The 21,513-nt window shown below is 40.3% G+C and overlaps 1 long non-coding RNA gene across 1 annotated transcript in view; it reads left to right on the top strand.

Annotated features, from left to right (window-relative positions):
• Window positions 1–21,513, top strand: part of LOC132210723 (uncharacterized) — a 124,596-nt gene that overhangs the window by 38,593 nt on the left and 64,490 nt on the right. The window contains exon 2 of the long non-coding RNA XR_009446903.1: window positions 9,916–9,991. This is a non-coding gene — a long non-coding RNA (uncharacterized LOC132210723). The remainder of the gene's footprint in view (window positions 1–9,915; window positions 9,992–21,513) is intronic.

Below are 21,513 nucleotides of genomic sequence, written 5' to 3'. Positions count from 1 at the left end.
AACTGTTGTGGTTGAGAGCTATCAGCGCATGATTAACATGTGCCAAGTACACATTCTGCATCATTAGTTATTGATGGAGTGCCTTTTACTGTTTGTAGTCATACTTGATAAGAGATTGTTTTCCAAGATTACTGCTATAACAATGATTGGGCAGCAGAGCAGAACCTTGTTCTAATTAAGATGGGATGAGGGAATTATTAAACCAAAATAAAGTCTGTATCTTCATTTGTTTTCATGCCCTAAGGTTCAGTGGTTGGCAAGGTGAACCTAAGGTTTACAGTGAAAGTAAATCTCCTTGTATTTTTTAATTTATATGATTTACATTATTATATAATATATTTGAATTGGATTACCTTATTTTTAATTAATCAAGACTAAAATGACCTAAAAAACAAAGTCATTTATATAACAAAATAGTTTCCACAATGTACAGTGGGAGTTTGTAATATTTGAGTTTGACACTGTTGTGGTTATATTACTGGGCTATTAATACAGAGGTTTTGATGAATAATACAGGGACCCTTGATTTAAAATCAGATCCTCACAGTTTGAGAACTTGAGTTCAGTTTAGATAATGTGTAAACTCAAAACTGGTAAAACTGACCACAAAGTTCTTGGATTGTTAGTTTAACAAAAATACCTAATTAAACACTAATGTCCTTTTAAAGGGCAAAATCTATCCCCCTTCCCTACTCAATGTGATTGACTCCTGCCTCCCCATTGCAGTAACATTGTAAATCATCTGCATGCTTTCTTGCACTTTGAGGCAGGTAGTAGGTGGCTTAATCAGTGATCCCCATTCTTAAGAAGCAATTTTAAAGAATGTGAACAACAGATATGACAATGGCTTCCATGATAGGCTAATCCTTTCCGGATACCTAGAACTTTTTACAGGACAACAATGATTCTGGTCCTTGGGTTTGAGACTCATATATAAGGTGAGCTAAGTAGTTTGAAAAAATAGCTTCAAAACCGAAACTGAACTGAAAGAATTAAGGTCTTTGGCTGCAAGATGTCTTTTGTTAATAAATATGGGCATTCTAGAGCAAGTACTTAGTGGATGTAACTACCCATTACCAAGCTATTAAAATCTTACTCAGAAGTCACGAATCATAGAAACCAGAAAACAAAATTACCACACTGGTTTACAAAGACTGAAATCTTAAGGTTATAGATGAGGCAAGTTGCTGGGGCAGAGTCCTGGTTCTCATCATTGAAATGTTTCACTTTTGATGAACATACAAATATCACAAGATAGATATTTAACATAGGACGAAAGGCAAGCACCTTTGAACTGATTTTATTAAGGCAAAAAATGTGTGAGAAGCATTTGGCAAAAGGTACAAACAAACAGAATATTTAAAATGCCATTTTATAACTAGAGCACACAAGCAGAAAAGTGTCACGTTTAAAATGTAGCTAAGAGACTTTAAATATGGTTTTCCTCTTTGGTTAACACAGGTGCAGAAAAGGTTATGCTTTGATGAGTAGCTCCTTTCAAAATAACTAGGCAGGAACCGAACAAAATGTTCTAAGTACGAGTTAAGAGCAATTGGTCAACCACACTGCATTGTACTCTTTTTCTGCTCCTGTTGCAATTAGAAGAATGTCACACTTAAAATATGTTAATCCAGAGCTCATCAATTCACATTATAATGTCAAATAGATATCCAAGAGCTTTTAATTGGTTATCTTTCGATATAAGAGGGAGACATTTCATAAAGTTTTGCCGTAACTTGGAAGGTTTCCCTATGATAATTTAACTCCCTCAAAAAGTTAAACAGTTTGAAAAGAGCTCAGGAAGGTAAAAATTGCATGGTGGTATATAACAGGAAAATAACCTAATGTCTTTACTTTCTATTATTAATAAGCTTTATTATTAATCAGTTTTAAAAGCACAAGTTTTATTACAGCAGTGCAGACATTGTATGGAACATTTCTCCCCTTCTCTCTCTCATTACAAGTTGGCACATTGTGAATACTATTTATTGAACTTCATACTGATATCTGGTGAGCTTTCTGGTTGACAAACAATTTTGGATGTATTTTTTCTTATGGAATGTAACTCATATGAGAGGGAGGATTTCCCAATCTAGACCCTCATTAAAAGTGTGACAGTTTATTTAAGGATTTCATTAAATGTTTCTCCCTGAAACTGAGGCCCTGATCTTAAAGCTGGACAAATACTCCAACTTGTGCCATTCAAGGACACTTTTGATGGAGTGATAAATGAATGTGTGTAATTAATTGTTATTCAACTTGATTAAAAAGGGATGTATTACAGTTACAAGATTTATTTTAAGTTATGCTAGTTCTGTTTTGTTTTAAATGTTTGCTGCAGTTTTTTATTGAATAAAGCATCAATTTTTTTCCCAACTTGTACCAAAAGTCTTAACATTTGAGTATTTTTCAGATGTTCTGACACTTCCAGGGTTGAAAATGTCAACAGAATTGCTTGGGTCATTGAAAAGAAGCTGAGTTGTATTCATGGCTGATCTATATAACATTTATGATGGCTTTGAGATTGGATTATATTGGACAATAAAAAACAGGAAGCAGCAATTTTTATTGCCTTAAGGGTCAGGTAACGAGTACTTTTTGTGTTTAAATAATTTTTGGCAATTTTTTTTCTCCACATTGAAGTGAGGGGTTTTTTTTGCTAGGGATTGATTCTCATCTCCAACATTGCAACCAGAGTCAGTATTGATCATTCCCCAGATTAGCTACAGCACAGCCAGACAAAAAGTGTAAACATCTGTTATTTTGTCCAATAATGTAGGTCAATTGTAACTCAGAAGAACATCTTCGGACTTGAAATGTGGACTTTTAAGTTTCTTATACTCCCCATCCATGAAGTCTCTAAATTTGTATAGCCAACATGTTAACAATTTACATTGTGTTACGGGTAGTTCTGTACCTGTGGAAGTTCTCAATATCTCAGTTGAGATTAACCAGAATGATTATTCTCAAGTTGGTTAATAACCTACAGAGTATAGATTGAACTCTGAATTCATTTCCCGGGGTCGTATTGGATTCTAAGTCTATGAGGTAGTGGGGGAAGCGTTATAACCCAATTGCATCACGTACATCTATCTTGAATTACTTTACAAGAAAAGTAAGTCAGGTAGATCTTAACATTGGCAGGCTGGCCAAAGCTGCCTGTTATGCAAGATTTCGGCCAGAGTCATTTATCATTGCCGTTTATCTCAAGAGGGTTGGAATATAAAAGCAGCGATGTGCTTCTGAGGCTTTATAAGGGTCTAGTTAGGCCCCATTTAGAATACTGTGTCCAATTTTGGGCCCCACACCTCAGGAAGGACATACTAGCCCTGGAGCATGTCCAGCGGAGATTCACACAGATGATCCCTGGAATGGTAGGTTTAACGTATGATGAACGGCTAAGGATCCTGGGATTGTACTCATTAGAGTTTAGAAGGTTGGGGGGAGATGTAATAGAAACTTACAAGATAATGTATGGTTTAGAAGGGGTGGATGCTAGGAAGTTGTTTCCGTTAGGCGGGGAGGCTAGGACCCGTGGGCACAGCCTTAAAATTAAAGGGGGTAAATTTAAAACTGAAATGAAACGACATTTCTTCAGCCAGAGAGAGGTGGGCTTATGGAATTCATTGCCACAGAGTGCAGTGGAGGCCGGGACATTGGATGCCTTCAAGGCAGAGATCGACAAATTCTTGATCTCAGAAGGAATCAAGGGCTACGGGGAGAGTGCAGGGAAGTGGTGTTGAAATGCCCATCAGCCATGATTTAAATGGCGGAGTGGACTTGATGGGCCAAATGGCCTTACTTCCGCTCCTATGTCTTATGGTCTAATGGTTATTTCCAGGTCTGGACCTTGTTAACTTTACCCCAGCAAGGTATCTGACCAAAAGGCATTGTAATCACAAACTATTTCAAGCTCAATGCAACTTGCTGACACCTTGACTGTACCATTTGTAGAGATCTTAAGGATGACAAGTGTAAGAAATTTAAAAGTCCACTTTGCAAGTTGTAAACTGATATCAAATTGAGTTATCTTTTTGCACAAAGTAATCAATGTTTTCATTTTGCATCTAGTTGTGTTATCCCTAAACTGGAATTATCAATACTGATACTGGGTTTCAAATTGGAGAAATGTCATATTCTGAGGAGTCAGATCGATATAACATTGGATGGGTCCGATACACCCCAAAAGGCAGCAATATTAATCCTGGGGGAGCTTTCACAATCATCAGAGGGTGGAGCGGCAGGGTGAGGCAGATGAAGGCAGCAGCAACTTTGATTATTTTTGTGGGATCTGGGGAAGCATTTCGGTTTTTTTGGATCTCCTTTTACTGTGCCTGCAGCAAAATTGACCAGAGTGATTTGATGTGCACTCTGCTCAGAAGCCCATTTGATATTTTAGAAGGCACGTATGTGTCACTGTAGGGATATTTGTTGGGGTCAGTTAACTGAGTTGGTTGGATAACTGAAGAGTAATGTCAATAGCATGGGTTCAATTCCCAGATGAAATCATCATGAACACCCTGCCTTTTCAAACACTCCTCAGCTGAGTTTGATAACCCTCAGATTTAACTTGTTACCAGTCCTCTCTGTCTAATGAGGAATCTATGGAACAATTGAAACTTTTATTATTTGCACATTTAAACAGTTAATCAACTGAAACAGCTGAATACTTCACTACCTAGAGATAACCCTGTTAGTATGGAGTGGTCACAGTGCTTACTAATCAGGCAGATCCCATTTCTGTTCTGAAGAAGGGTCACTGGACCCAAAACATTAACTCTACTTTCCCTCCAGACCTGCTGAGTTTTTCCAGCAATTTATGTACTAGTTTCTGATTTCTAGCATCTGCAGTTCTTTGGGTTTGTTTTGTTTATTAGGTCCCATTTCAAGACTGTCAATACTGATTTGGCCAATTTAATTTTGGCTTCAGAGGCTCTTGTTACAAATGTTAATGTTTAAAGTGGATGGCAAAATGCAAGATCACTGCATGAGTTTCTGTATCAAAATCAAACACAAATGATACTTGATGATCAGTGTTTGTGCTTAGGAATAAAAGCTGAATAAATGCCACATTTTAGCCCAAGTGAAGGGATGTGCAGCTCTCTGTCTGCAAGTTTCTTATCAGTGAATATTAACAAATAACAGGAGGGAATCTGACATAGAAATGGGCCATCTTATGCACTAGTCTAGTCAATGGGAGACTGCTGTCCAGTGATGAGGAGGGATATTATTTGCTCCATATGTTACTTGGGCAACCATCCCTTTTTTAAAAAAATTGTTCCTCCATGCAATATAGTTGTCACTGTCCATGCCAGCCTTTATTGCACATCCATAATTGTTCTTGAGAAGGTAATTGTAAGTGGTCACCTTCAGCTGTGGCTGTCCGTGGAGTGTATGAATGCTCACAATGTTATTGGAAGGGAGTTCCTGCATTTTGACCCAGTGACAGTGAAGAAACAGTGATATAGTTCCATATCAGAATTACACGTGGCTTGAAGGAGAGCTTGCTGGTGGTGGTATACTCATACACCTGTTATCTTTGTCCATTGAGGTGGTAGAGACAATTGATTTGGAAGGTTGTCTTGAAAGAGGATTAGCAAGTTACTGCAGTGTATCTTGTACAAGCAGCACACTGCTGCTAGTGTACATAGATGGTGGAGGGAGTGAATTTGAATGTTCTTGGCAGGGTGCTGGTCAGGTGGGTTGCTTTGTCTTGGATGGTATTGAGCTTCCTGTGTCTTGGAGCCACGCTTATCAAAGCAAATGGAGAGCACTCCTGACTTGTGCCTTGTTGAACATGAAGGTTGAGAATTTGGGGTGATGGGAGTGAAGCACTGTTATGAGTCACTGGAGGTGGTACGTTGTAAGTCGAGCCCTGCTATTTCCAGGGTTTTACCAAATGTTAAAGTACACACAGTCCCACAACTTTCAAAACAAAGTCGATTAATGATGATGGACAAGGTTTCTTGACTGAACAGGTGAAATATGAAACAAACCTTTGCATATAACAATGTCTGTTCAATGGTCTTTGCTTCCAGGTTCGGGTGATCTGGTTCTCTGAGTGTCTCCGTGAGTTTGTAAGAAGTCCTCAGGAAATGTCTCTGAGTTACAAATTCAAAAGTCACACATTACAATAACTGCTGTAAGAAAGGTAATTGGTTTTTTTCAAGGTTAAGATCAGTTTTTGATGACATAGAACAGGAAGCTTCTTGACTGGGAGAAGATCTGCACACTTCTCTTTTCTCTCTCTTTCAGTATCGGTAACTTGTTTCCAGCTCCAAGCTGCTCAGTCACCCAAGAACAAATCGCGCAGTATTGGCAATTGAATGGACTCTTATTAATAAATGTCAGTAATGCACAGACCAATCAATTTCTTATTCCCAACAAGAGCTGCATCAGTATATACCTTTGGCTCCAGATCATCTGCAATCTGAACTTCAATTGCTACTTGTTCAAACAATCATTTGCATGCCTACCATGGTTATCAGGTTACTTGCTTTCAAAATCTCAGCTATTTTTTTAAACAATTTAGGTTTAAAAGGAGAGATAATAGGAACTGCAGATGCTGGAGAATCCGAGATAACTAAGTGTGGAGCTGGATGAACACAGCAGGCCAAGCAGCATCTTAGGAGCACAAAAGTTGCTTGGCCTGCTGTGTTCATCCAGCTCCACACTTAGTTATCTAGGGTTTAAAAACAGTTCTTTCTTATTTCAAGACTTCAGATTTAAAAACAAAGATTTAAAAAAATACATGGTGCTGACAGTTACTTGCCGTAGAATTCCCAGCATCTGGCCTGCACTTGTAGCCACCATATTTATATGACTAGTTCTGTTCAATTTCTGGTAATGGTAACGCTGTGGGAGTGATGGGGTTCATAGAACATAGAACATTACAGCACAGTACAGGCCCTTCGGCCCTCGATGTTGTGCCGACCTGTCATACCTATCTAACCTACACTATTCCCCTGTACGTCCATATGTTTATCCAATGACGACTTAAATGTACCTAAAGTTGGCGAATCTACAACCATTGCAGGCAAAACGTTCCATTCCCTTATTACTCTTTGAGTAAAGAAACTACCTCTGACATCTGTCCTATATCTTTCACCCCTCAATTTAAAGCTATGCCCCCTCATGCTCGCCATCACCATCCTAGGAAAAAGGCTCTTCCTATCCACCCTATCTAACCCTCTGATTATTTTATATGTTTCAATTAAGTCACCTCTCAACCTTCTTCTCACGAACGAAAACAGCCTCAGGTCCCTCAGCCTTTCCTTGTAAGACCTTCCCTCCATACCAGGCAACATCCTAGTAAATCTCCTCTGCACCCTTTCCAAAGCTTCCACATCCTTCTTATAATGCGGTGACCAGAACTGTATGCAATACTCCAAGTGCGACCGCACCAGAGTTTTGTACAGCTGCAACGTAACCTCTTGGTTTCGGAACTCGATCCCTCTGTTAATAAAAGCTAAAACACAGTATGCCTTCTTAACAGCCCTGTCAACCTGGGTGGTAACTTTCAAGGATCTGTGTACATGGACACCGAGATATCTCTGCTCATCTACACTACTAAGAATCTTACCATTAGCCCAGTACTTTGCCTTACGGTTACTCCTACCAAAGTGCATCACCTCACACTTGTCTGCATTAAACTCCATTTGCCACCTCTCAGCCCAGCTCTGCAGCTTATCTATGTCTCTCTGCAACCTACAGCATCATTCGACAGTATCCACAACTCCACCGATCTTAGTGTCGTCTGCAAATTTACTAACCCATCCTTCTACACCCTCATCCAGGTCATTTATAAAAATGACAAACAGCAGAGGACCCAACACTGACCCTTGCAGTACACCACTAGTAACTGGTCTCCAGGATGAACATTTCCCATCAACTACCACCCTCTGTCTTCTTTCAGCAAGCCAATTTCCGATCCAAACTGCTATATCTCCCACAATTCCATTCCTCCGCATTTTGTACAATAGCCTATTGTGGGGAACCTTATCGAACGCCTTGCTGAAATCCATATACACCACATCAACCGGTTTACTCTCATCTACCTGTTTGGTCACCTTCTCAAAGAACTCAATAAGGTTTGTGAGGCACAACCTTCCCTTCACAAAACCGTGCTGACTATCCCGAATCAATTTATTCTTTTCTAGATGATTATAAATCCTATCCCTTATAACCTTTTCCAACACTTTACCAACAACTGAGGTAAGGCTCACTGGTCTATAATTACCAGGGTTGTCTCTACTCCCCTTCTTGAACAGGGGAACCACATTTGCTATCCTCCAGTCATCTGGCACTATTCCTGTAGACAATGACGAGTTAAAGATCAATGCCAAAGGCTCGGCAATCTCCTCCCTGGCTTCCCAGAGGATCCCAGGATAAATCCCATCCGGCCCAGGGGACTTATATATCTTCACCCTCTGTAGGATTTCTAATACCTCTTCCTTCTGAACCTCAATCCCACCTAGTCTAGTAGCCTGTATCTCAGTATTCTCCTCGACAGCATTGTCATTTTCTAGAGTGAATACTGTTGAAAAGTATTCATTTAGTGCTTCCCCTATGAGCTCTGACTCCACACACAACTTCCCACTACTATCCTTGATTGGCCCTAATCTTACTTTCGTCATTCTTTTATTCCTTAAATACCTATAGAAAGCCTTAGGGTTTACCCTGATCCTATCCACCAACAACTTCTCATGTCTCCTCCTGGCTCTTCTGAGCTCTCTTTTTAGGTCTTTCCTGGCTACCTCGTAGCCCTCAAGTGCCCTAACTGAGCCTTCACATCTCATCCTAACATAAGCTGCCTTCTTCCTCTTGACCAGAGATTCCACCTCCTTCGTAAACCACAGCTCCCGTGCTCTACAGCTTCCTCCCTGCCTGACAGGTACATACTTATCTAGGACACACAGGAGCTTTTCCTTGAATAAGCTCCACATTTCTAATGTGCCCATCCCCTGCAGTTTCCTTCCCCATCCTATGCTCCCTAAATCTTGCCTAATCTCATCGCAATTGCCTTTCCCCCAGCTGTAACTCTTGCCCAGTGGTATACACCTATCCCTTTCCATCACTAAAGTAAACATAACAGAATTGTGATCGCTATCACAAAAGTGCTCGCCTACTTCCAAATCTAATACCTGGCCGGGCTCATTACCCAGTACCAAATCTAATGTGGCTTCGCCCCTTGTTGGCCTATCTACATGCTGTGTCAGGAAGCCCTCCTGCACACACTGGACAAAAACTGACCCATCTATAGTACTCGAACTATAGTGTTCCCTGTCAATATTTGGAAAGTTGAAGTCCCCCATGACAACTACCCTGTGTCTCTCACTCCTGTCGAGAATCATCTTTGCTATCCTTTCCTTTACATCTCTGGAACTATTCGGAGGCCTATAGAAAACTCCCAATAAGGTGACCTCTCCTTTCCTGTTTCTAACCTCAGCCCATACTACCTCAGTTGATGAGTCCCCAAACATCCTTTCTGCAACTGTAATACTGTCCTTGACCAACAATGCCACACCTCTCTCCCCCGCCCCTTTTACCATCTTCTCTGTTCTTACTGAAACATGTAAATCCTGGAACCTGCAACAACCATTCCTGTCCCTGCTCTATCCATGTTTCCGAAATGGCCACAACATCGAAGTCCCAGGTACTAACCCATGCTGCAAGTTCACCCACCTTATTCTGGACGCTCCTGGCATTGAAGTAGACATGCTTCAAACCAACATCTTGCTTGCCGGTGCCATTTTGTGGCCCTGAAACTTTATTTCGGGTTCATCAACTTTAACACAGTTCAATGTTCGTGGAAGGTGGTCAGATTCTCTCTTGTTTAGAAATGCTAATTGCCTAGTGTTTGTGTGGTGCAAATGTTAATTTCCACTAATCTACCCTCATCTTAATATTTTCCAGATCTTGCTGCCTAATGACATGGATTGCTTCATTTTCCAAGGAGTTACAAATTGTACTGAAGACTGTGCAATCATTAGTAAGCATCCTATTACTGGCTTTATAACTGAAGGAATGTGAGTGATAAAGCAGCTGAAATTCTTTTGCAAAGATAGAACTTTATACCAAAAAACTCCTGCAGTAATGTTCTTTGGTTGTGATGATTGCATGGCCTTCAACAACCTCAAAATTCATCCTTTATACTAGGCATAACATCAACCAGTGCTGTGTTCCTCTTGATTTTTATTGACTGCAGTTTTTCTGACGTCCTTAACAGCATACTCAGTTAAATGTTACCATAATGTCAAGGGCTATCATTCTCAGCTTACTTCTTTCAATCAGCTCTTCTGCCCATTTCTGGATGAAGATGAAGGTTAGAAGACAACTGGTACTGAAGGAACCGAAACTGAATGTTATTGACCAGAAGATCATAAGATATATAAACAGAATTAGACCTTACAGCCCATTGAGTCTGATTCACTAATCAATCATAACTAATACATTTCTCAAACCCATTCTTCTGCTTTCTCTCTATAATCTTTGATCCCCATACTAATCAAGAATCCAACTACATCAGTCTTAAATACACTCAATGACTTGGTATCCACAGCCTTCTGCAGTGATGATTTCCACAGATTCACACCCTTTGATGAAATTCCTCCTCATTTTGATTCTACAGCATTGTCCCTTTACTCTGAGGCTGTGCCATCAGCTTCTAGTCTCTCCTATGACTGAAAACATCTCCTTCACATCCATTCTATACAGGCTGCTTTTGTTTTGTAAGTTTCAATGAGATTCACCCCTCATCCTTCTAAATTCCATTGAGTACAAACCAAAACTCCTCAACCACTCCTCATATGACAAGTCCTTCAGTCCTGTGATCATTCCTGGAAACCTCCTCTGGATCCCCTCCAAGGTCAGCATGTCCTTCCTTAGATACAGAATCTAAAACTACTCACATTATTCCAAATGTGGTCTGACCAGAGCCTCATACAGCCTCAGCAGTACGTTCCTGTGCTTGTATACTAGCCCTCTCAAAATGAATCTGACAGTGCATTTGATTTCCTAACTGCCAACTGAACCTTAAGAGAATTTGAACTAAGACTCCTAAGCCTCTTTGTGCTTTGGATTTCTGAAAACTTCCCCTGTTCAGAAAATAGCCTCTGCCTCTATTCTTCGGATCGAAGTGCACAGCCTCACATTTTCCCACACTGTATTCCATCTGCCACTTCTATATCCACTCCCCTTGCCTGTGCAACTCCTTGTACAGCCTTCCTGTTTCCTCAACATTACCTGTCTGTCCATTCATATTTGTGTCATCTGCGAGCTTAGCAACAATGCCCTGAGTTACTTTGTATAACATGAAGAGTTGTCATACCAACATTGACGTTTGCAGAACTTCACTAGTCACCAGGTGCCATCCTGAAAAAGTCTTTGTTATCTCCACTGCCTGCCTACTGCCAATCATCCAATCTTGTATCCATGCCCCTAACGCCATGAGTTCTTATTTCGAGTGGCTTATTGCTGAGCAAGTACTGCCTGACCATCCAGCACTTGGTTGATGATCGTGAACAGACTGATGTGATGGTAATTATCTGGGTTTGCTTTGATATGCTTTTTGTGAAGTGGAGATGTCACTGTTGGCCTGGGATGGACAAAATCAAAAGCCACATGACACTAGTTTATAGTCCAACAGATTTATTTACAATTGCAAGCTTTTGGAACTCTGCTCTTGTGTCACTTCACCTGATAAAGGAGCCATATTCTGAAAGCTTGTGATTTTAAGTAAATCTGTTGGATTATTCCCGGGTGTCATGTGACGTTTTACACTGCTTTTTAAGGACAGGACTTACTGGTACAAGTTTCCATAATGTCAGGTAGATGCCACTACTGTAGTTGTACTGGAATAGCTTGACTATTATTCAGTACTATTGCTGGAGTACTTTTCAGTGTCCATTGCCCTTGCAGTATCCAATGTCTGCAGTCATTTCTTAATTTCATGTTGAGTGAATCAAATTGGCTGAAGGCTGGTATCTGTGATGCTAGCGATTCAGGAGGAGACAGAGATGAATCGTCTCGTCAACATCCTGGGCTGAAGATGATTGAACGTCTTAAGGTTAAAGTTGTACCAAAAGTTTTCAGCTTCAATATCACAACCAGCCTAACACATGATGGAAGATTCATGTTGGCTTTTGGGGTGAAATCTTAAAAGTGTTCTTTGCACTCACATTGAGACTTTTTCTACAGTGGAATAACTTGAGGAAATATTGTCCCAAGAGTTTCCCTTCTTACAATACAAAGAGAGGTTGTATCCATTCAATTTCTCTCTGATAAAATACATCAGATATTTGGATGACAGGAGTGGGGATTTGGCTCTGTTTCACTCTCCATAAACACTGCAGTTCCATTTTTTCACCTTAAGTTTCAGATTTCCAGATTCCGCGTTATTTTGATTTTGTAATCCTGATGTATGTCACTGAGTCGTGTGAGCAGTGGTCCTGTGAAACTTTAGTCATTGGTAACGTTCTGTCATTCTCTACTGAGTGATGTACTGATTCTTTTTCTGTGATGCTGAATAACACATTGGACCAGGCATTGTGTTCTAACCTAACTTATCCTGTCAAGTATTGACTTGCTATACTCTGTGTATTTTGTTGATTTCTAGATGTGGTACAGTACTGCTCTGTAATGACACCTACCTGTGCTACAGTTTTGCGTTGCACTCTAAGACATGCCTCTGCCCTCTTGCTAAGTGACATTGCCTGGCCCTTTCTTGCCTGATACACTGCTCTGTGTAACACACTGACAGAGCACTTTCAGAAGCTTGTTCCCGGCTCTGTAAGCATGCTTTTTCACATCGTCCTAGTTGTCTGAATCCGTAAATGGACCATGGATTTTCCTGATGCACTGAGCTGCTGCCTAATTTGCTCCAACCAAATCGTGTGGCTCTGTGTAATGAAAAAAATAGCTTCTCTTGACTTTAACTGATGGAGCATGAGGCCCTGGGCACTGTCTCGTGTTCAGTGAACAGTGCCCGAGCCCAGCTATAACGGATGATGTGCCATTGTGTTAGCGGCTCAGTGCTCTGTCAGATCAGCACTCTGCCGGCGAGTTGGCATGGTAACAGGCCGTTATTTAGTGGAACAAGCCATCCATATCCATGTCCAGCCATTTGTCCTTGTCTAATTATTATTACTTTTTCACATTTTCTTATCTGCTATGAGTAATGGAGGCGAGTAACATGAAAGAGAAGGTGCAGGGAGAAAAAGAGTGGTGATCCATGGTAAAGGTATTCTATCATATGGAGCAGTGCATCTGTCTTGTTGTACTTTGCTACGGTCAGACATTTTTTTGGCAGCAACAGTTTCTTTTATGAATTCTTTTTCGTTTTAGGAAAATGACAAGCCTTGAGATACATCCCCTGTCTGTGTGGGTTTTTTTATATATATATATGCGTGCGAGGTGACAGTTTCTTTTGCAGCCTGATTGAGGGCTGCTAGTCTGGTGAGCTTTGTGCTTTTTAGCTGTCACAAGCTGTGTTCACAAATTGTCAAGGCTTATCAGTGTCACATGTAACGCTAAGTGTTGCTGACACAACCCGTGTTTGGCTGAGCTGCACATTTACCATGAGCAAAAACATAATTTACAACTTTCTTGTTTAACATGATAAACCCATTACTCTTCATATTCTTTTCTGCACTTATAATATTTGCAGGTAAATGGTGTAACACACTTTGTTTATGCAACAGTCTATCATCCAGCCTGCTACCACCAACCCCACCCCCCTGCCTGCTTTGCAACTGCTGTGCATTAGCAGAAACAGTGGCAGACAAAATACAGAATAAAGTAAGTGAAAATTCTCTTAATGATAGCACTTTTATATTCCGGTTTATGTTTTATTTATCAAACTGAAAATGCTACCCTAAGAGCTCTTGTGGTGCAGTGGTAGTAGCTACCTATGAACCAGGAGATTTGGGTTCAGGTTCCACCTGCTCTGGAGATTATAATAACATCCCTAATGCAACTTAATTAGAAAATATCTAAAAATGCTACCGTTTCAGCTCATTTCCGGAGTATTTGAGGGTCTGGTGCCAGTATATTGTTATGCTGCTGATTAATTCCTATTACCAAATAATTGTAGATTATTTTTCTATTGACTGTCTTCTGAATTGTTTCTATGGTTCAATGCTTTTTTTGTGCAGTACCAGTGAACTCTGAACACAGTCGTGAGAGTACTGAGTAATTACGATCCACTTGGGTCCTAGTTAATGTAAAAAGCACTCCACTCTTTACAATGAGGCAAATGGCATAGCTTTGGATTTGAGAGGGAAAGGCGCAATAATTAGGTTATAGGTCGAAAATATGTTCTCCAATTTCATGGTCATGTTTTTTCTTGTAATGGATAAACATCAGCTTTTCTGAGATGCGATGAAACTCACTTTGGAAATTAAATGTAATGTTCCACCCCGCCTCCTTGCAAAATATTGCTGAAGCAGAAACTAAGTACATCTCGTCTGATCCCAGTTGTTGCTGAGTTTTACTTTATTTCAAACTCCTAAACATTATTACCACAATGAGAATACAGGAAACAGGATCAAGAGTAGGCCTTCCAACCTTTTGAGCTTGCCCTTTTTTAAATGTTCATGGCTGATTGATCTTGTTTCCTCTATAATGCTTGGTTCTCCTATGCTGTCGTTCAAATCTGGTCAATGGTCCAGCAGCAAAGTTAAACTATGTTATGATCACTACCATCACCCACCATGCTATCTACTCTTCCCACAACTTCTGACTATAACTTATTCTTAGAAGCTATAAATTGATTGGATATAGAACAACATATTGCACAGAGCCAGGCTTATTAGGAAATTGAATGAGTTACAAGAGCAACATAAGATTTAGCAGAAACCTTCAAATTAGTCAAATGTGGTTGTTAGATTAACTAATTGACAGTTAATAGACTGAAATGAAATTGTGACATATTGTAGCTCTTGAGTTGAGGATGTTTCAGTGGTATGTTTGGGTGATGCAAATGCTGCTTTCTTTTAATCTAAAGCAGACGTTTTCAAATTCCAAATGCTCACAGGTCAAAGGGATAGAAACATTCTTAAATGACAGGTCTGTCCAGGGTCTGGTTTTGTTCCTTATTCTGTTGTATAATTGATTCTGTCAAAAACACCTATTCAATTGTAAAGCACAATTTGTACTATGTTTTCATGTGACTTCATATATTGAGCTCTGTCCAGTTTATTGAAACGCTTCAAGCTTTAATTGTATAGATTTAATTTTCAGCACTCAATATTAGAACGAACAAAGTGTTTTGATTTCTTTTTAAATAACAGTAATCTCATTAGTTCTTGGGTGGCACTTCCTGTCAGTCTGTTCCACGTGCTTTATATTAGTCAAAGAAGAAAAGGGGAATTGTCTATGCTGCTCTCACCAATATTGCTGTCAAACAGCGTCACTGCAAACAGATTACCCAGTTGTCCCCTCACTGCTGCTGTTGAAGTTCACTGTGTGAAAATTGCCAATGTTGTTTTCTACTTTACAACATTGCTACACTTCAACAGTACTTAAATTGCTTGAAAGTACATTCAGGACAACCTAATGTTACGAAAACCTATATACACGGGAGCTTGTTCTTTCACTACAACAGTATTAAAGATGTTGAAATAAAATGGTTTAATAAATAAAAAGAAACAGATCTTAGGAAATGTCAGCCGTTTTCACCTTATTCCTCCTTGTACTTCTTAAGAAGATGATCCTCAATCAACGATGTATTCTGCCTTCTTGCCCCTATTAGTACAGTCTCTGATCAGGTTTGCTTTCAGTACTTGTGAAAGCAGTGAAGAATTCTGCATTTCTATAACAAATGAAGACAGCATGGGCATCAAACTGTTAATGGAAAAGAGAATGATAGATTTCTAGGGGTGAAATATAAAAGTGTAGTGGAGCTAATTCTCTGGTTCGCTATATGATAGTGACATAAAAGCATATTATTGAATAACACAACACAGAGGGAGGCCAGTTGATCTATCATGTCGGTTATTGGGTCTTTATACTGGTCTGTTGGTTCAGCTTCACTTCGTGTTTTTATGCCACCTATCTATTTCCCTTTAGGTATTTATCCAATTCTCATTTGCAATCTACTGTTGTATCTATCGATCATTGAAGGTGTCCATTCTAAACCCAATAATTCACTGTGTATAGACTTAATGAGGCAAGTAAGTCATGATCTTATGGAATGGTAGAACAGGTTCAAAGGGCTGAATGGCCCGTTGCTTATCCTGTATTCTTGAAATAGATACATGATAGTGATTAGGCAGTCTGATAAAGTTAAACTGGGACAGTGACCATGTTAGTCAAAATCCAGAAATGGAATAGTGGTATTGAATCATTTCTGACTGTAATGTTATATATTAAGTACATTCTCTCTACTGGCATCTGAAAGTTGAGAAAATGCACTGTTAAAAATACAAAAAACAGCAAAAGGCAAACATTTAAAATTAAAAATTAAAATAGAGTTAACTGCTACAAAGGCAAACAGTGTATTAATGTTTCAGTTACAAACTGTTCATTGGAACCACTGTGAACAGACAGTGGCATGTTGAAATGGAATTCTGAGAGAGGACCATTACCTGAACCATTAATCCATCATTCTTCTCTACAGATGCTGGTGAACTTATGTTTCTGTTTTTATTGCATCTTTAAGTATTTTTGGAAGAACTGGAATGTGCCTGTGCTGAAGGGAGGTGATGTTTGTGACAAGGTATTACGGTCCTCCAGGGACATCATTAGAATAGTATTAACAGGCTGTGTTTGAGAGCAGATTCAGAGCTAGTTCATTAGTTATGGGGATGGGCTGAATGATTCTCACACAACACTTTTTACCATTGACCCAATCTCTGAAGAATTGAACAAAAAATTTTCATTGTTCAACTGCTATCACAGTTTCAAAAAAAATCCCTTATTTTACAAACTTTTCCATTCTTTTTTTCTTGCTTGGGCTGTGTTGTAGATCACTGGGTCATGACCTGCGTATTGTATTCCGAAGCACTACATCATTTCCACCATCTGGCAGCAAGACAATGGAAGTCAAACAATCACTGGAATCTCCCACCTTGTTAAAGCAATTATTTCTCCTGTTCAGAGGCTGAGTCCTCGGGGAAAGGTACAGGAGAGAAGTCTTTAGTTATTGTCTGACAGGTTATTTACACTTTATCATACAAATGGCCATAACATGGTGTCAGGAGCAAGTTCTAACCTGTCTCAGTAATGTATACTTATTCACTCATTCCTCTGTGGAGCAGCGAACAGTTGTCACATTTGCTCTTTTTCTCAAGGCCCAGTTGCTGGAACATTATAATCAAATAGGCAGTCATAGCCTCATAATACCATTGACTGTCCACGATGGATTGATCTACTTCGCTGTGGTGTTTTGTATCATGCATTGTAACTTTCTGGTATTTCTTCAGATGTGGTACTGGGCTGTTTCATGAGCATTTATCTTTTCTTTTTTGAAATATACACCACACACATGAAGCATTTAGAATCAGGAGACACATTTTTTATTTCTCTAATGCGCTAAGCTCAGTGGAGTATCATATTTGTTTACACTTGTAGAGCCTGGAAAGTAGGCATCTGTTTTAAGCCTTTCGTAGTCACTGGTATTGATCCCAGCAAGCTGAAGTGTTTAGGATGCAAAAGCTGAATGTTGACTGGTTGGTTCACTGTCTCAGCTGATAATTTGTACTAGTGTTTTATAGGATGGATTGCTAAATATCTCCCAGTGCCTGAGCTAATGGCCAATCTTTGCATTCATGAAATTTGATGTCCCAATCAAATGTGAGATATTTTAATTGGAACATGTTTCCAAAATTGAAATGAATTCCCTCTGAATTTCCTCTGTGCTGATTATGACAATGACCCTACTCCTGAACTCTACCCTTTGAAAACTAACCATTGAAACTTAAAGATATACTAGGCTGTCCTGAATTAACCATAAATGTTTGTTTGACTTTCATTTTTCTGTATATGTTAACTCATTAGAATTAAGGATATTACTTTTATTATATACAAATCAAAACATGTTCTATGCAAAGATGGAATTAATTTCCTTTGGATTTAAACTGTCTTTTGTCAGGAAAGAGGTCTCAAGAGTATGCCAGCCTTTGTTATTAAAAATATTTGTAAGTAGTTTCCAGAACTGCTGTAAATATTTGCAGCTGGTCCTCAGGAATGTGTCACCACTTAAAAACTGTGCAAACTACTGCCCCCAAGAAATGGGCATTAGTTTGTATTATCAATTTTGGTCAACCTCCCATCTTCTGTTATTTTACCAAGTCAAATAGCCTTCTTCTCTGGCATGAAAGAAAAATACTATAGGTCTTAGTAGTAATTTTAACGAGGTCAGCCGGGTGGACATCATAGAATATGAGTTCCCGATTGGAACTTTAATCTGATTCAATCAGGGAACCCAGGCTGACATGTATAAACAGGAGTGTCAAAGGCTTTGTTCATTCTGTGTGCTGGCTCTGAGGGAGTTGTATCAGTGTCATGTAGTCTCCATGTGGAAAGAAAAGGATGATTTGGTGATGGAATACCAGATTATATCATTTAAATCTTGAAGTCTGAAATCAGAAGTGAAATGCTAGGAATGTTTCAGCAGCTCAGTCAACCTTTGTGGAAAGAATAATATGAATGAGCAGAATCCTCCGGACCCGGGGGTGGAAGGGGATCTATTTAGGTTTTTAGGTTTATTTATTTTCATTTGTTGGATGTGGGTATCGGCCTATCGCGCATCCCTAATTGACCAGTGTGGGGGTGTGTGGCGGTGTTGAGAGTTGACAAGATTGGTATGGTTCTGGAGTTACATGTAAGTCAGACTGGGTAAGAATGGCAGATTGCCTTCCCTGAAGATAACAAGGTATAGCGCTGGATGAATACAGCAGGCCAAGCAGCATCAGAGGAGCAGGAAGGCTGATGTTTCGGGCCTAGATCCTCCTTCAGAAGCCTTCCCTGAAGGATGTTTATTGTCCAAATGGGTTTTCATGACAATTGACAGTGGATGCCACTAGGTTCACATTTCTATTCCAATTTTTTAAATTCAAAATTCCTATGCCATGGTGGGATCTGAACCCGTGTTTCCCAGAACATTAGCCTGGGATTGCTAGTTTACTAGTCCAGTGATATTACCGCTACACCATTACCTCCCCGAGAGGTGATGGTGATGGACCAGAAGTCAGCCATCTTCCTGGCTCTGCCCCAATAAAGTTCTGGGGAGGGAGGTTCAAGATTCACCTCCTAGCCCCATGGCCACATGAGGCCTTTGTTGGTGGTAGCATAGTAACTTTACAGCCAACTTCCATCCTCCAGTAAAGACAAGAAAGAATCAGGTTACCTTGCTGAAATGTAGCAGGTTGTCAACTGGGGTGGTATGGAGGTGTGTCAGCTTGGATTGACAAGTGGCAAGTAACATTCATGCCACACAAACGTCAGGCAATGACCATCCCCAATTAGAGTTGATTTAACAACCATCCTTTGACTTTCAATGGAATTACATCACTGAATCGCCCATTATCAACATCCTTAGGGGTTACCATTGACCAGAAACTCAACTGGTAACGCCACATAAACACAATAGCTACAAGAACAGGCCTGTGGTTATGACTCCCCAAATTCTGTCCGCCATCTTACATGGTACAAATCAGGAATGTGAAGGAATACTCCCCACTTGCCTGGGTGAGTGCAGCTCTGACGATACTCAAGAACTATGACACCATCCAGGAGAAAGCAGCCAGCTTGATTGGCATCACATCAACAAGGACCCACTTCCTCATTCACGGGCATTCTGCAGCAGCAGTGTGTACTGTCCAAATGTACTGCAGAAATTCACACATTCTCAGACAGATCCTTCCAAATCCAAGACCACTTCCATCTGGAAGGGCAAGGGCAGCAGACACAAGGGAATACTACCACCTGTAAGCTTTCTTCCAAGCCACTCACCACCTTGACTTTGGAATATACTGCTGTTCCTTTATTATTCTTGGATTAAAATCCAGGAATTCCCTCTCTAAAGGCATTGTGGGTCTACCTACAGCACATGGGCTACAGTTCTGGATGTGAGTTTGCTCGCTGAGCTGGAAGGTTCGTTTTCAGACATTTCGTCACCATACTAGGTAACATCATCAGTGAGCCTCTGACGAAGCGCTGGTGTTATGTCCCGCTTTCTATTTATCTGGTTAGGTTTCCTTGGGTTGGTGATGTCATTTCCTGCATTGGTGATGTCATTTCCTGTTCTTTTTCTCAGGGGATGGTAGATTGGCTCCAAATCAATGTGTTTGTTGATGGAGTTCCGGTTGGAATGCCATGCTTCTAGGAATTCTCGTGCGTGTCTCTGGCTTGTCCTAGGATGGATGTGTTGTCCCAATCAAAGTGGTGTCCTTCCTCATCTGTATGTGAGGATACGAGTGATAGTGGGTCATGTCGTTTTGAGGCTAGTTGATGTTCATGTATCCTGGTGGCTAGCTTTCTGCCAGTTTGTCCAATGTAGTGTTTGTCACAGTTCTTGCAAGGTATTTTGTAGATGACATTTGTTTTATTAGTTGTCTGTATAGGGTCTTTTAAGTTCATTAGCCACTGTTTTAGTGTGTTGGTGGGTTTGTGGGCTACCCTGATGCCAAGAGGTCCGAGTAGTCTGGCAGTCATTTCCGAAATGTCTTTGATGTAGGGGAGAGTGGTTATGGTTTCTGAGCCCGTTTTGTCTGTTTGTTTGGGTTTATTGCTGAGGAATCGGTGGACTGTGTTCATTGGGCACCCATTCTTTTTGAATACGCTGTACAGGTGATTTTCCTCTGCTCTGCGTAGTTCCTCTGTGCTGCAGTGTGTGGTGGCTCGTTGGAATAATGTTCTAATGTAGCTTCGTTTGTGGGTGTTGGGATGGTTGCTCCTGTAGTTCAGTATTTGGTCCGTATGTGTTGTTTTCCTGTAGACGCTGCTTTGAAGTTCCCCATTAGCTGTTCGCTCTACTGTGACATCGAGGAATGGCAGTTTGTTGTTGTTTTCCTCCTCTTTTGTGAATGTTATGCCAGTAAAGGGTATTATTGATGGTCTTGAAAGTTTCCTCTAATTTGTTTTGTTTCGTGATGACAAAGGTGTCATCCACATAGTGGACCCAAAGCTTGGATTGGATGATTGGCAGAGCTGTTTGTTCGAGTCTCTGCATTACTGCCTCTGCTAAGAACCCTGATACTTTCAATAACAAAACCTACAGACAAACCAATGGTACACCCATGGGATCTCCGATATCAGGGTTGCAAGAACTGTGACAAACATTACATTGGACAAACTGGCAGAAAGCTAGCCACCAGGATACATGAACATCAACTAGCCACAAAATGACATGACCCACTATCACTCGTATCCTCACATACAGATGAGGAAGGACACCACTTTGATTGGGACAACACATCCATCCTAGGACAAGCCAAACAGAGACACGCACGAGAATCCCTAGAAGCATGGCATTCCAACCGGAACTCCATCAACAAACACATTGATTTGGAG

The sequence above is a fragment of the Stegostoma tigrinum genome, chromosome 19 (genome assembly GCF_030684315.1).
Source record: "Stegostoma tigrinum isolate sSteTig4 chromosome 19, sSteTig4.hap1, whole genome shotgun sequence".
NCBI lineage: Eukaryota > Metazoa > Chordata > Chondrichthyes > Orectolobiformes > Stegostomatidae > Stegostoma > Stegostoma tigrinum.
This window is presented reverse-complemented; position numbering and strand designations above follow the sequence as displayed.